Source organism: Pristis pectinata, chromosome 5, assembly GCF_009764475.1.
Source record: "Pristis pectinata isolate sPriPec2 chromosome 5, sPriPec2.1.pri, whole genome shotgun sequence".
In the NCBI taxonomy this organism is placed as follows: domain Eukaryota; kingdom Metazoa; phylum Chordata; class Chondrichthyes; order Rhinopristiformes; family Pristidae; genus Pristis; species Pristis pectinata.
The window spans coordinates 110,653,090-110,665,552 of NC_067409.1; the positions used below are offsets into that span (position 1 = coordinate 110,653,090).

The 12,463-nt window shown below is 40.8% G+C and overlaps 1 long non-coding RNA gene across 2 annotated transcripts; it reads left to right on the forward strand.

Annotated features, from left to right (window-relative positions):
- Positions 1–326: 326 nt before the first annotated feature.
- LOC127570852 (uncharacterized) lies at positions 327–9,560 on the forward strand. 2 transcript variants are annotated; one of them, XR_007956409.1, is made up of 3 exons: positions 327–476; positions 7,381–7,448; positions 9,131–9,560. It is a non-coding gene; the product is annotated as an uncharacterized LOC127570852 (long non-coding RNA). The 2 variants fall into 2 exon arrangements; XR_007956410.1 differs by lacking the exon at positions 7,381–7,448 and having other exon boundaries at positions 9,127–9,560.
- Positions 9,561–12,463: the final 2,903 nt, after the last annotated feature.

Sequence of the window (12,463 nt, forward strand, 5' to 3'; positions counted from 1 at the left end):
GCCCCTAGCCTTCCATTTCAATTTTCCAATGCATTAGCCCCAAGTCTCATACCCTCTTACAACAGTGAAGGAGGCCACTCCCATCAGTCCTGTTCCCCCACTTATTCCCCTGTAACTTGTTCGCTCTCACATCAAACCTCTCATGCAGACTCCACCTCCCACCCCAATTCTCCTGACAGCCACCTTCACTCAGAAGTATTTACAGTAGCCAGTCAACCTTCTGGCTTTGAGATGTGGGAAGAAATCGAGAAACTGGTCACAAGCAGAATGTGCAACACAAACAGTACCAAAGGTCAGGATCAAATCTGGGCTGGTGGAAATGTAGAGCAACAACATTAACTGTTCTGCCACCCTCAGCCTTAATGAACTGTTTCCTTCTCCCCATTAGGTCTCTTCAATATCTTTATGCTTTAAATTCCTAATCATCTCTTCAAATGCCACGACGACGGCATGCCAGACTTCCATTCTTGACCAAGGTAAGCAAACTTTTAGGAAAGACGGTCATGAGCAAGCCAGAAAAATGACAAAGCATGGAAGGTAAAAGTGGTGTCTCACTGCCACTCCACTGCAGACTGGAAATCCCAGTCTCACAGTTCTAATCCAACATATTTTGATGGGATAGATGTCTCCTCTTTGTGGTTCAGGTTGAGCTCTTGGTATGGAATGTTTTCTCCAGTAATATCAACCATCAAGACTGTACCTTGTGTGCTGATCAGAAAAGTTCAGAAGCTACTCCACCAGTACTTTGCGGTTATCACCACTTCTATAATTTCTTGTCCAGAGTATTGAAATCAAATTATGTGGATAGTAGAACATAGAAGAGCAGATGAATGGGCCCCTTGGCCCACGATGTCTACATTGAACCTCCCTGTGAGGATATTGGTTCCCCTCCAGTTCAGGTGCAACTTGTCCCACTTGCACAGGTCCCACCTGCCCTGGAAGAGAGTCCAATAATCCATATACCCGAAGCCCTCTCTCCTGCACCAGCTTCTTAGCACATATTGAATGGCACTATCTTCCTATTTTTTGCCTCACTAGCATGGGGCACAAATCATAATCCTGAGATTACAACCCTGGAAGTCCTGCTTTTTAACACTATCTAACTCCCTAAAATCACTTTGCAGGACCACATCTCTCTTCCTGCCCGTGTCATTGGTACCAATATGGACCATGACCTCTGGCTGCTCACCTTCCCCTCTTGGAATGTCCTGTACCCACTCAGAGACATGCTTGACCCTGGTACCAAGGAGGCAACATACCATGCTGGAATCTCACTACAGAAATGCCTGTCTGAGCCCCTGACCTTTGAGTCTCCTATCACTATCGCTGTGTGACTTTGCCCTTCCCTGCTGAGCCTCAGAGAAATATATCATTTGATATACAATCAATTTTGTTTTGCCATGGCTGTCCTTGTAATCTAGCATCGCCATCAGGCCAAAACTTCAAGGAAAACCTGTGTCCTCCAGGCAGGTTCTGCAGCAGAAGTTGGGGAACATATCTAAAGGCAGCAAATAACCTTGACTGCAGAGAAGCAAACAAATGTCAGTCCCATACCTCCTTACACAAATGCAATAGAAATAGACTTCAGCCAAAAATCTATGCACTTACCCTGTTACAATTTGGGCAACCTCAAAACATTTAAAGAAAGCATAAACCTACTCTACTAAATTGCTTCAATTGAGCAGAAATTTGGCATTTTCCCATGTAAGCGATAAGAATGGATATTGTGTTCAATGAAAAATCATATGTTACAATATGTCATTCTGAGATTGGAGTGCATATATGGAGTGTTTGATGCCTTGTACAGGAAAGTGTTCCATCTCAAGGAACCTACTTCACCACAGTGATTACACAACTCTCCCCAAATAATACAAAGTTTCTCTGTTGGGAAAAAAAAACTACTCTTCTTGTTATACTCCATAACAAAATATGCAGAGTATCTTTTAAAAAAAATACAGCTTTTAAAGAGATGGTACTGTGGTTAATGTTCAATTCTCAGTCACCCTGTTCTGGCAGTTGAAAATGGCAGGGGAATAACAGCCACAGCCTGAATGCCCAATAAAGCAATTTTCAGGTAAATTTTCAAATGCATATCCAGGTCATCCACCCAATTTGTTTTAAATTAAGGTCATCATGAACTGTGGGATCACATTTGTAATTTTTAAGTAGCGTGTATGAAGACAATGGCCTAACCAGCAGCTCACAAAGGTTCTGCACCATGATGACTTTGGTGACGAATCTAAAATCTTTCTCTATAATTAAAACCAGGAAAATAAGCAGCATAGAAACCGTTGTGCACAAGCTTTCAAGCTTGTAACAGACTTAGAGCATACTTAATGAGGTAATTAACAGCTCTGGAGTCAGGTTTGAGAGTTAATATTTAGTTTCATTTGTATACTGTACATTGCTTAAGCATATGTAGAGCTGTAAAAAGAAGGCATAGTGGGGAATAGCTTCCAGCAAAAAAAATTAGTCACTGTTACAGATAATCATGTGAGGCCCATTACCACAGAGGTTCTAAAGGGTATTGGTACTACCAGGTGCTAAACAATACAACATCAGAATTATTATCATAGTATTCCTGAACAGAGAAAAGTTAAAATTACAGCAGGGAATTTCCTTGGAACTGATCCTCATCCACTTTGTGAAGGAAACCATGCTGCTCTAGTGGCAGGATGTGACTCACCCCACCAAAAAATCATGGCACTAACATTCAGTTTGCTAGAAATGTTTAAAAGAAATCAATTTGCATTTGTTCCGTAGCTTTTACAACACGAGGACGTGCCAAAATGCCTTATAATCACTTAGTTACTTTCCAAGAAAGGTAGCAGCTAACATGCACACAGCTACAACAACAACAACTAACAAAGACATTTTGTTTTGATGCTTTTGGTTGAGGCACAAAGAATAGTCAGTATATCAAGAAAATACCACTGCCTTTTCAACTAGTGTTGTAGCATCGTTTGTATATAACTAAGACCACTGATGGAGTCTCAAATGTATTATTAACTTGATTATATTGTTTGATATCAAGTTACAGACACAAGCTGTGTAATTCGGAACATATGGAAATATGTAAAACAAAGCTTTCTTGAGAACTATCTGGAAAAGTATGTTTCCTATTCAGTTTTAAGAGTGCACCATAAACATCACTTTTCCATCAGAGAATGTCATTTATTGGAATGGAACAGTATCTTTGCTGCTGGAATTCTGCTAATTTCAGCATCTAACTTTTTTTTTGCTCTCGCTTTTATCAACTGGGCAAATGCTCGCTCCAAGATAACAGAACATTATTTTCAACCATCGGTTTAAAGAGCAGGGACACGCAGCGTAAAGAATAATAGATCCAAGGGTAGGCATGCAAATACAGGAAGAAGTTAGCAAGATGAAAGAAATGTTGACTTTAATTGCAACTGGAGTATAATAGTAGCGATGTCCTGATGCAACTTTACAGAACTCTGGTGAGACTGCAGCTTAAGTACTGCATGTAGTTTCAATCTCAATACTTAAGGAAGGATATACTTACATTGGGGCAATGCAGAGAAGGTTCGCTTGATTCCTGGGAAGAAGGACTTGACACATGAAGAGAGATGGAGCAGGTCGGGCCTATATCATTGAAACATACAAGATCCGAGGAGGACACTGAGAGAATGTTTTCCCTAATGAAATGGAATAGAGGGCATATTCTCAGAATAACCAGTCACCCACTTAAGACAGAAATGAGGAAAAGTTTATCTCAGAGGGTTGTACTGGTTTGGAATTCTATACCCCAGGCAGCTATGGGCTGGGAGCTCCTTCGTGCAAGATGGTTAGACGGGGTAGAATTTGTTAGGTGCATCCAAGAGAGTTTCGTAAAACAGTATGTGAATAGTTCGACTAGAGTAGGGGTCATAGTGGACCTCGTATTGGGAAATGAACTCGGCCAGGTGACTGACCTTTAAGTGCAGAACATTTAGGAAACAGTGATCACAACTCCTTAAGTTTTAAGATAGCTATGAATAAGGATAAGTATGGACCTTGCAGGAAAGCAGTAAATTGGGGGAGGGCAAATTATGAGAGTATTACGAAGGAGCTAGGGAGGGTTAATCGGAAACAGCTGATTTTGGGCAAGTACAAATCTGACATGCGGAGGTTGCTTAAAGACCAACTGCACAGAGTGCAGGACAGGGATGTTCCAGTAAGAAGGAAGGACAAGGACGGCAAGGTGAGGGAACCTTGGACGATGAGGAAGATTGTGAATTTAGACAAGTAAAAAGGAAGCATATGTAAGGTTTAGGAAGCTAAAAGTTGAACAGGGCCCTTGAGGAATATAGAGAAGCCAGAAAAGAACTCAAGAAGGGAACTAGGAGAGCCAGGAGGGGCCATAAAAAGTCCTTGGCAAGTAGGATTAAAGAGAACCCCAAGGCATTCTACACCTACATCAAGAGCAAGAGGATAACTAGGGAGAGGGTAGAATCACTCAAGCATAAAGGATGGAACATGTGCTTGGAGGCACAGGATGTGCCAAGTATTTTGTGCCAGTATTTACCAGGGAGAAGGACATGGAAGATAGTGAGATGAGTGTGGAGCGTGCGAATGTGCCAGGGCATTTTGAGATAAAGAAAGAGGTAGTGCTGGGTCTCTTGAAGAATGTTAAGGTGGTTAACTCCCCATGACCTGATGGGATATACCCCAAGTTATTGAGAGAGGCAAGAGATGAAACTCCAGGGACCTTGACCAAGATTTCTGTGTCCTCCCTAGCCACAAGCAAGGTTCTGGAGGATTGGAGAGTAGCTAATTGTGTTCAAGGAGGAAAATAAGCATAATCCTGGAAACTCTAGATCAGCGAGTCTCACATCAGTGGTAGGGAAGCTACTGGAGAGGATTCTTAGGGATAGGATTTATGACCAGTTGGAAAATCATGGCCCAATTAAGGACAGTCAACATGGCTTTGTGCAGGGCAGATCATGTTTTACTAACTTGATTGAGCTTTTCGAGGTGACGAAGGTGATTGATGAAGGTAGAGCTGTGGATGTGGTCAGCGTGGATTTGAGTAAGATGTTTGATAAGGTCTGTCATGGGAGGCTCATCCAGAAGATTAAGATTAAGATGGTGACTTGGTTGTTTGGATTCAGAATTGGCTTGCCCACAGAAGACAGAGGGTGGTGGTCGATGGGACTTATTCCAGCTGGAGGTCCATGACTAGTGGTGTTCTGCAGGGATCCGTACTGGGACCTCTGCTGTTGGTGATGTATATAAATGACTTGGATGAAAAAGTAGACGGGTGGGTTAGTAACTTCACAGATGATACAAAGATTGGTGGCATTGTGGACAAGTGTAGAAGACTGCCAAAGGGTACAGTGGCATATAGATCAGTCTGAGAAATGGGCGGAGAAATGGCAGATGGAGTTTAATATGGCCAAGTGTGAAGTGTTGCACTTTGGGAGATCAAATGTAAAGGGACAGTACGCTGTTAATGGCAAGACCCTTAACTGTGTTGATGTACAGAGGGATCTTGGGGTCCAAGTCCACAGCTCCCTGAAAGTGGCTGCACAGGTTGATAGGGCAGTAAAGGAGGCCTATGGCATGCTTGCCTTCGTTATTCGAGGCATTGTGTTCAAGAGTCAGGAAGTTATATTTCAGCTTTTAAAACTCTGGTTAGGTTGCATCTGGAGTATTGCATTCAATTCTGGTCACCCCATTATAGGAAGGATGTGGAGGCTCTGGGGAGGGTGCAGAAGAGTTTACCAGGATGCTGTCTGGATTAGAGAACATGCGCTATAAGGCAAGGTTGGACAAACTTGGGTTGTTTTCTCTGGAGCGGCGGAGGCTGAAAGGAGACCTGACAGAAGTTCATAAGATTATGAGAGACAGAGATAGACAGCCAATATCTTTTACCCAGGGTCAAAATGTCTAATACTAGAGAGCATGCATTAAAGGTGAAAGGGGGTAAGTTCAAAGGAGATGTGCGGGGCAAGTTTTGGGCTGCCAAGGTGGCAGTGGAGGCAAATACAATGGAGGTGTTTGAGACAACCACACAAATGTGCAGAGAATGGACACTGTGAGGGTAGAAGGATTAGTTTAGTTAGGCATTTAATTGCGAGCGTAATTAGTTCAGCATAATATCGTGGGCCGAATGGCCTGTTCCTGTGTTATACTGTTCTATATTCTATGGAGGTGGAGGTCATTGAATATATTCAAGGTGGAGATTGACAGACGTTTAAATTATGAGGAAGTCAAGGGAGAGAACAGAAGAGTAGTGCTGAGGCAGGCTTGGATCAGCCATAATCTTATTGAATATCACAGCAGGCCAAAGAAGCTGATTGGATCACTTCTGGTTTTGATGTTCAGATGATACCATGTGAGATAGGGATCTGGGAATCATATGAACCTGTGAATTAGGAGCAGGAGTCAGGCATCCAGCCCCTCAAGCCTTCCTCACCATTCAATAAGATCATGGCTGAGCTGACTGTAATCTCAACCACACATTCCTGCCTGCCCCTGGTCACCTTCCAATCCCTTCCTTATCGAGAAGCTATCTACCCCGCCTTAAAAATATTCAAAGGCTCTGCTACCAACACTCTTTCAGGAAGAGTGTTTCAAACACTCATGACCCTGCAATAAAAAAAATTGTTGATCTGTCTTAAATAGGCGACCCCCTATTTTTAAGCAGCGACCCCTAGTTCTAGAAATATCCCCTCCACATCTACCCTGTCAAGACCTCTCAAGCTATTTTTAAACATATTATGTCATCTCTCACTCTTCTAAACTCTTACGCTTGGCCCGTTGAACTTTTTCTCATGAGACAACCTGCCCACTTCAGATCTTAGTCCAGAGAACCTTCTCTGAACTGATTCCTATGCACTAACATTCTTCCATTAATAAGATCACCAATATTGTTAAACAGTACTCCAGATGTGGTCTCACCAACGCTTTATATATATATAAAAAAATAGCATCACTGCTTTTGTATTCATTTCCTCTAACACCAAACAACAACATTCTGTTCCCTTTTCTAATTACTTGCTGTACCTACTAACCTTATCTGCAAATTACACAAGGACCCAGATTTCTCTGCATCCCAGAGCTCTGCAATTTCACACCATTTAGATGTGATTCTTTTTCATTTTCCAGCTAAGATGGAGAATTTCAAATTTTCTTACACTACATTTTCATGAACTTTGCCCACTTAGTTAACCTACATCCCTGTGACCTCCTGTGTCCTCTTCACAACTCAGCACTTTCAATGTTCGTAGACTTAAAAGGTACAGTATGAAAACATATTACAAAGGTCTAAAGGTATTACTTGACTATTTTTAATCAGTATTTTTCAACCAAAGCTTAGATTCTCAAATTGAGAGCCTTGGTGATCATTTTTCTATGTTTATTTGCTGTATACAGCTCCCACCAATTTCAGCCACCTACTATGCTTCAAGGAAGAGGAGCACCAACTGAAGGAAGTCAGGCAGGTAGACTGATTACAGTGACACATTTTCAGAAGATTTGGGTGACCAGAGTCTGTTCAGCATTGGGCTGGCACTAGAAGCCTTCAACCTGCCTACTGCTAGCTCCCTGCAGAACATAACTGAAGCCCGTAGACAGGGTTCGGTGGAATTGCAGAGGTTGCAATCCTCTTCACAACTACATCCTGTAGCACAACTGCGGTAGTTGCCAGTAGACGACATTAACTACTGGAGGAGGAGGTGCCTTCCACTGACATCTCGTACGAGGCTGATCACTCCATACATTTCTCCCTGGACCTTGGTATTTTGCTTACATTTTGGCTTAAAGGCTCCTCAAGGGTCGAGAAAACAATTGAGCCTTTACAAAGCCATCTGAAACATGTCACTCTGTACCGCCACTTTCCTTTAATTGTTGACTTTAAAAACACCATTTTTTTGTTTGCAGATTCTGCACACATTTTTTCCCCATATCACATTATCTTAATGACATGGCATTAGAAAAATATACTATTAAACAATCAGGACTAAATCATGGACCTACCTAAAAATCTAGACTCTACGGTCAATATTAACATTTCCACAATCACGTATAGAATGGATAGGTAGACAGCAAAAGTCCTTCTACCTCACCTCAACCAGATTCCTCAATGCCAATCACTAATGGGCTCCATTCAATACACCAGCATAATATTTTCCCTCTGACACTAACCATTCTGTTGTTACTAAATTACAGTGCCAATTAATAACAAATCATGGAGCAACTTAGATTTATGGGCCCAAGTCACGCAGAAAATGGATTGAAACTATCCAACCATATATCTCACAGGATTCTTACATCAAACACTTAATTTTCCACTGGACTTCTAAACCATTTTTCACAATTAACTTGTTTCCATGTTGATTATTACATTATTACCAAAGCAAAGAGTTGAATATATCGCTTAAGTGAAGTTACTATCCTTGCAGTGCAAAGTTGGATGTTAACGTTGCAGGCAATATTTCTCCAAAGAGTCTGACCTCAGCAATGATGATCACTCTGTATCTGTTCACAATGCAGTTTTATGGATATCTTTCTAAAATATTAAATTCGGGTTATTCATTTTTTATATGGGGAATTAACAACTCTGTGAACAGCAACAAAATCACAGTCTCTCCAAAGCACAGTGGCCATGATTTCTGAAAATAAGGATACACGAGTAACCTTTAGTCGTCAACCCTAGAACATCGATAAATGCATTGTCAGTTTTGTATTTTTACTTGATAAATAAAGTTAAATTAAGAATCCGTACAGATTGACAAGGTCATAAAGGAGGGAAGGCTTACACTTGTGTGGCACATTTCTTCCCCATAGGATATTCTACCACAAAAATAAAATCTCTTGAAATAGTTATTTTTCTGCATAAATGCCAGCATGTACACAACAAGGTTCCACAAACATCAGCCAAATAATGATTCATTATTTTTTCATTGATGACATTGAACGTGGGATAAATGTTTCTCAAAATAGTGCTGAGTTCTTTCATACTGACTCGAGCTTTAAAAATGGGACTTTAATTTAAATTGATGGCACTTCCAATTGTGTAGCATCCTTCCAGTGGTGCATTCACATGATTATTCACAAAGAATATTTGATTGCTAACAATCCCTGACCTGATCCTAACTGATAACCCTAACTCTTTTGCAGATAGACAAAAATATACCTTTAAAGCCAGCTAAATGCATAAACCGTGCAAGTTCAAGTAAGTCTAAAAAGATTGGTGTTGTATCATGGATAATAAAGGATGTGAACTGAACAGCAAAGCAACTTTGAAAGAAGAAATTCGAGCACTCCTGTAACGCTATTACAGCGCCAGCAACCCGGGTTCAATACCAGCCGCTGTCTGTAAGGAGTTTGTACGTTCTCCCCGTGTCTGCGTGGGTTTCCTCTGGGTGCTCTGGTTTCCTCCCACATTCCAAAGACATACGGGTTAGGAAGTTGCGGGCATGCTATGTTGGCGCCAGAAGCGTGGCGACACTTGCGGGCTGCCCCCAGAACACTACGCAAAAGATGCATTTCACTGTCTGTTTCGATGTACATGTGACTAATAAAGAAATCTTAAATAAAATTAGATAATTAGATTCTTTTGGACCATTTCTTCCCAGCCGCCAGCAAAAATGCTAGAACCATAAGAACAGGAATGGGCTATTCATTACCTTCAGCCTATGTTATTCAACTGGATTATCACGTCTGCACCTCAACTGCATTTACCTGCCTTTAATTCATATGCCTTGATACTTTACCTAATAAAAATCTCACCCGTCTCAGTCTCAAAATTATCAATTGATCCAGCAACCAAAATGTAATGAAGGAGAGTTTTCTAGACTTCATGTTCTCTTGCGTGACTGATGTCGTAAAGTACCAGAGAGAAAAAAAATCCATTGAAAATTTTCTGTGTGTGGTATTTAGGCTTTCTTTCAACATGTCACAGCAAGGAAAGACACTTCAGTAAGCATCCTGACTGTTACATTAGATGTAAAACTGCATCATTCCAAAAGACAGTATGTTGAGGCTATGATTAACAGTCTCACTGAGGTGTCATTGTGATTCATCATTATTTTTGGACTTTGATATTCTAAAACTGTTATCTCAAAAACTATTCTTCTGAATTATTATGACATCTACTTGAAATGCTGCTTTCATTGTGAATTTGACCCCAAATTCCTCAGCTCTTCCACATCACCTTGGCTTCCGATATTCAAAATAGAAATCTTTTAACAAAATATCTCACCCCTGTTGATACGTCAATACCCCTCCTTCAGCATTTCAGGAATTTGTCAATGTTTCCTTGAAACTCGTTTTTTTCTTCTGAGAATTAAAGTACCTCTTCGTGCCTGCTAATTTGGATATCACTCCCTCAAAATGAATGTGTAATTCATTAGTAAACTACGTTCTAATGTGGTTACAGAACAGTACACAGAGGGAATGTAACCCATTTCCATCCACACAAAATTTTTCTTTTAATCCTTTCTCACATCCAATCTGTTTAATTTTAATCAATTTTGTCGGTCCCCAATTCTACATCTCATAATTTTATCTGATAGACTCTTGCATAGAACTTTGTTTAATAAATTTCTAAAAGCTAATGCACTTCACATCCGCTGCATTCCCCAAGCACCATACGTGGGAGTGCCTCAAAAAACTCTCGTCAGAAGTTTTAAGCACAATTTTCCTTTTTGAAATCCGAGTGCATTGCTTCTTATTGTTTCCTTTAATTTGATGCTTAGAACCTTCACCCTGTATCAACATTTCAAAATTTCCCAATCATAGATTTTAAACTATGTGGCTTGAATTTGCTTAGATCTAATTTGCTAACATCTACTTTGTTAGGTATTACATCCATTTCTCTCTAGTTCATCAGCACACATCCAATCTGAGGCATAGGCCCACAATTTCCTAAATGGGCCTCACCATTTGTCTGCTCCTGGTCCAGACCTGCATGCACAACCTTGCTGGTCGAGACTGTAGAGCCAAGCCATGTAGGTGGACCAGATCAAACCATATCTATAAAATTCTTCTGGAAACCTTTGACGGATGACAAAACCCCATGCCAGCTTAGCACCTGTCAGAACTGTTAATCTTTTCAATACTTCAGAATGTCCTGACATTCAGAAGCACTTCAAAACAATTAAAAAAATATATAAATTAGTATTTCCTTCAAAATGGAAGTCAAAATATAATACTTCCAAACACCTAAAAATATTTAAGCAAATCCAAAAAGTCTTGGTAAATTGGTTTATCATTGTCACATGCATCTTCAGTGCAATTACATCTGTGCTGTAATGTGGTGACCAGAACAGCATGCAGAATTCAAGCTGCGACCTAATGTGGTACAGTATACAATTCAAGCAAGACCTCCTTGTTCTAACATTCTTTGCCTCGGCTAATAAAGGAAACATCCAATATGACTTTGAAGTCATTTTACTGACCTCTCCTGCTACCTTAAAGGATCCGTGGGCATATTCTCCAAAGTCCCATTGTTTGTCCATATGATTCAACATTCTCCCATTTCTTGTGCATCCTCTTGACTTGCTGCATTTCCTCAAAATCTTTACACCATACTTTGCTGAATTAATTTCCTTTTGCCATTTTTCTGTCCAAATGACCCGTCCATCTATAGCTCCTTGTAGTATGAAGCTATTCTACTTGTTGTTAATCACCCAGCTAACTTTTGTATCATCTACAAACTTCATCATGGGCCCAATAATTAAGGCAAAATCATTAAAAGCAAGAGACCAGATACTGAGCCCTGGGAAACCTCACAGGTAAGAGCTCGAGTCACTAACGCACCTATTTATGTCACTGAGCCAACTTCAGACCCAATACGTCATTCTATCTTGTATCCCATTTACTGTTACATTCTTGACCTGACTACCATGTTGGAAGTTGTCGAAAGACTTAGAATCATAGAGTGATACAGCATGTAAACAGACCCTTTGGCCCATCTTGCCTCACAAGACAAGACAAGGGAGCAGAAGTAGGTCATTCGGCCCATCGAGTCTGATTATGATGCCTATCAAGCTGGTCCTATTTGCCTGTGTTTGACCAATATCCCTCTGAACTCCTTCTATCCAAGTACTTATTCAAATGTCTTTTAAATGTTGTTATTGTACCTGCCTCAACCTCTTCCTCTGGCAGCTCGTTCCATATACACACCACCCTCTGCGTGAAGAAGTTGCACTGTAGGTCCCTTTTATACCTTTCACCTCTCTCCTTAAATCTATGCCCTCTAGATTTTAGTTCCCCCTTCCCTGGGAAAAAGACTACTTGCGTTCACCCTACCTGTACCTCTCATGATTTTAGACAACTCTACAAGGTCAACCTCAATCTCCTATGTTGCGAGGAATAAAGTCCTACCTACCCGACCTCTCCCTATAACTCAGGCCCTTGAGTCCTGGCAGCATCCTTGTAAATCTTCTCTGCGCGCTTTCCAGTTTAATGATATCTTTCCTATAACAGGGAGACCAAAACTGTACACAGTACT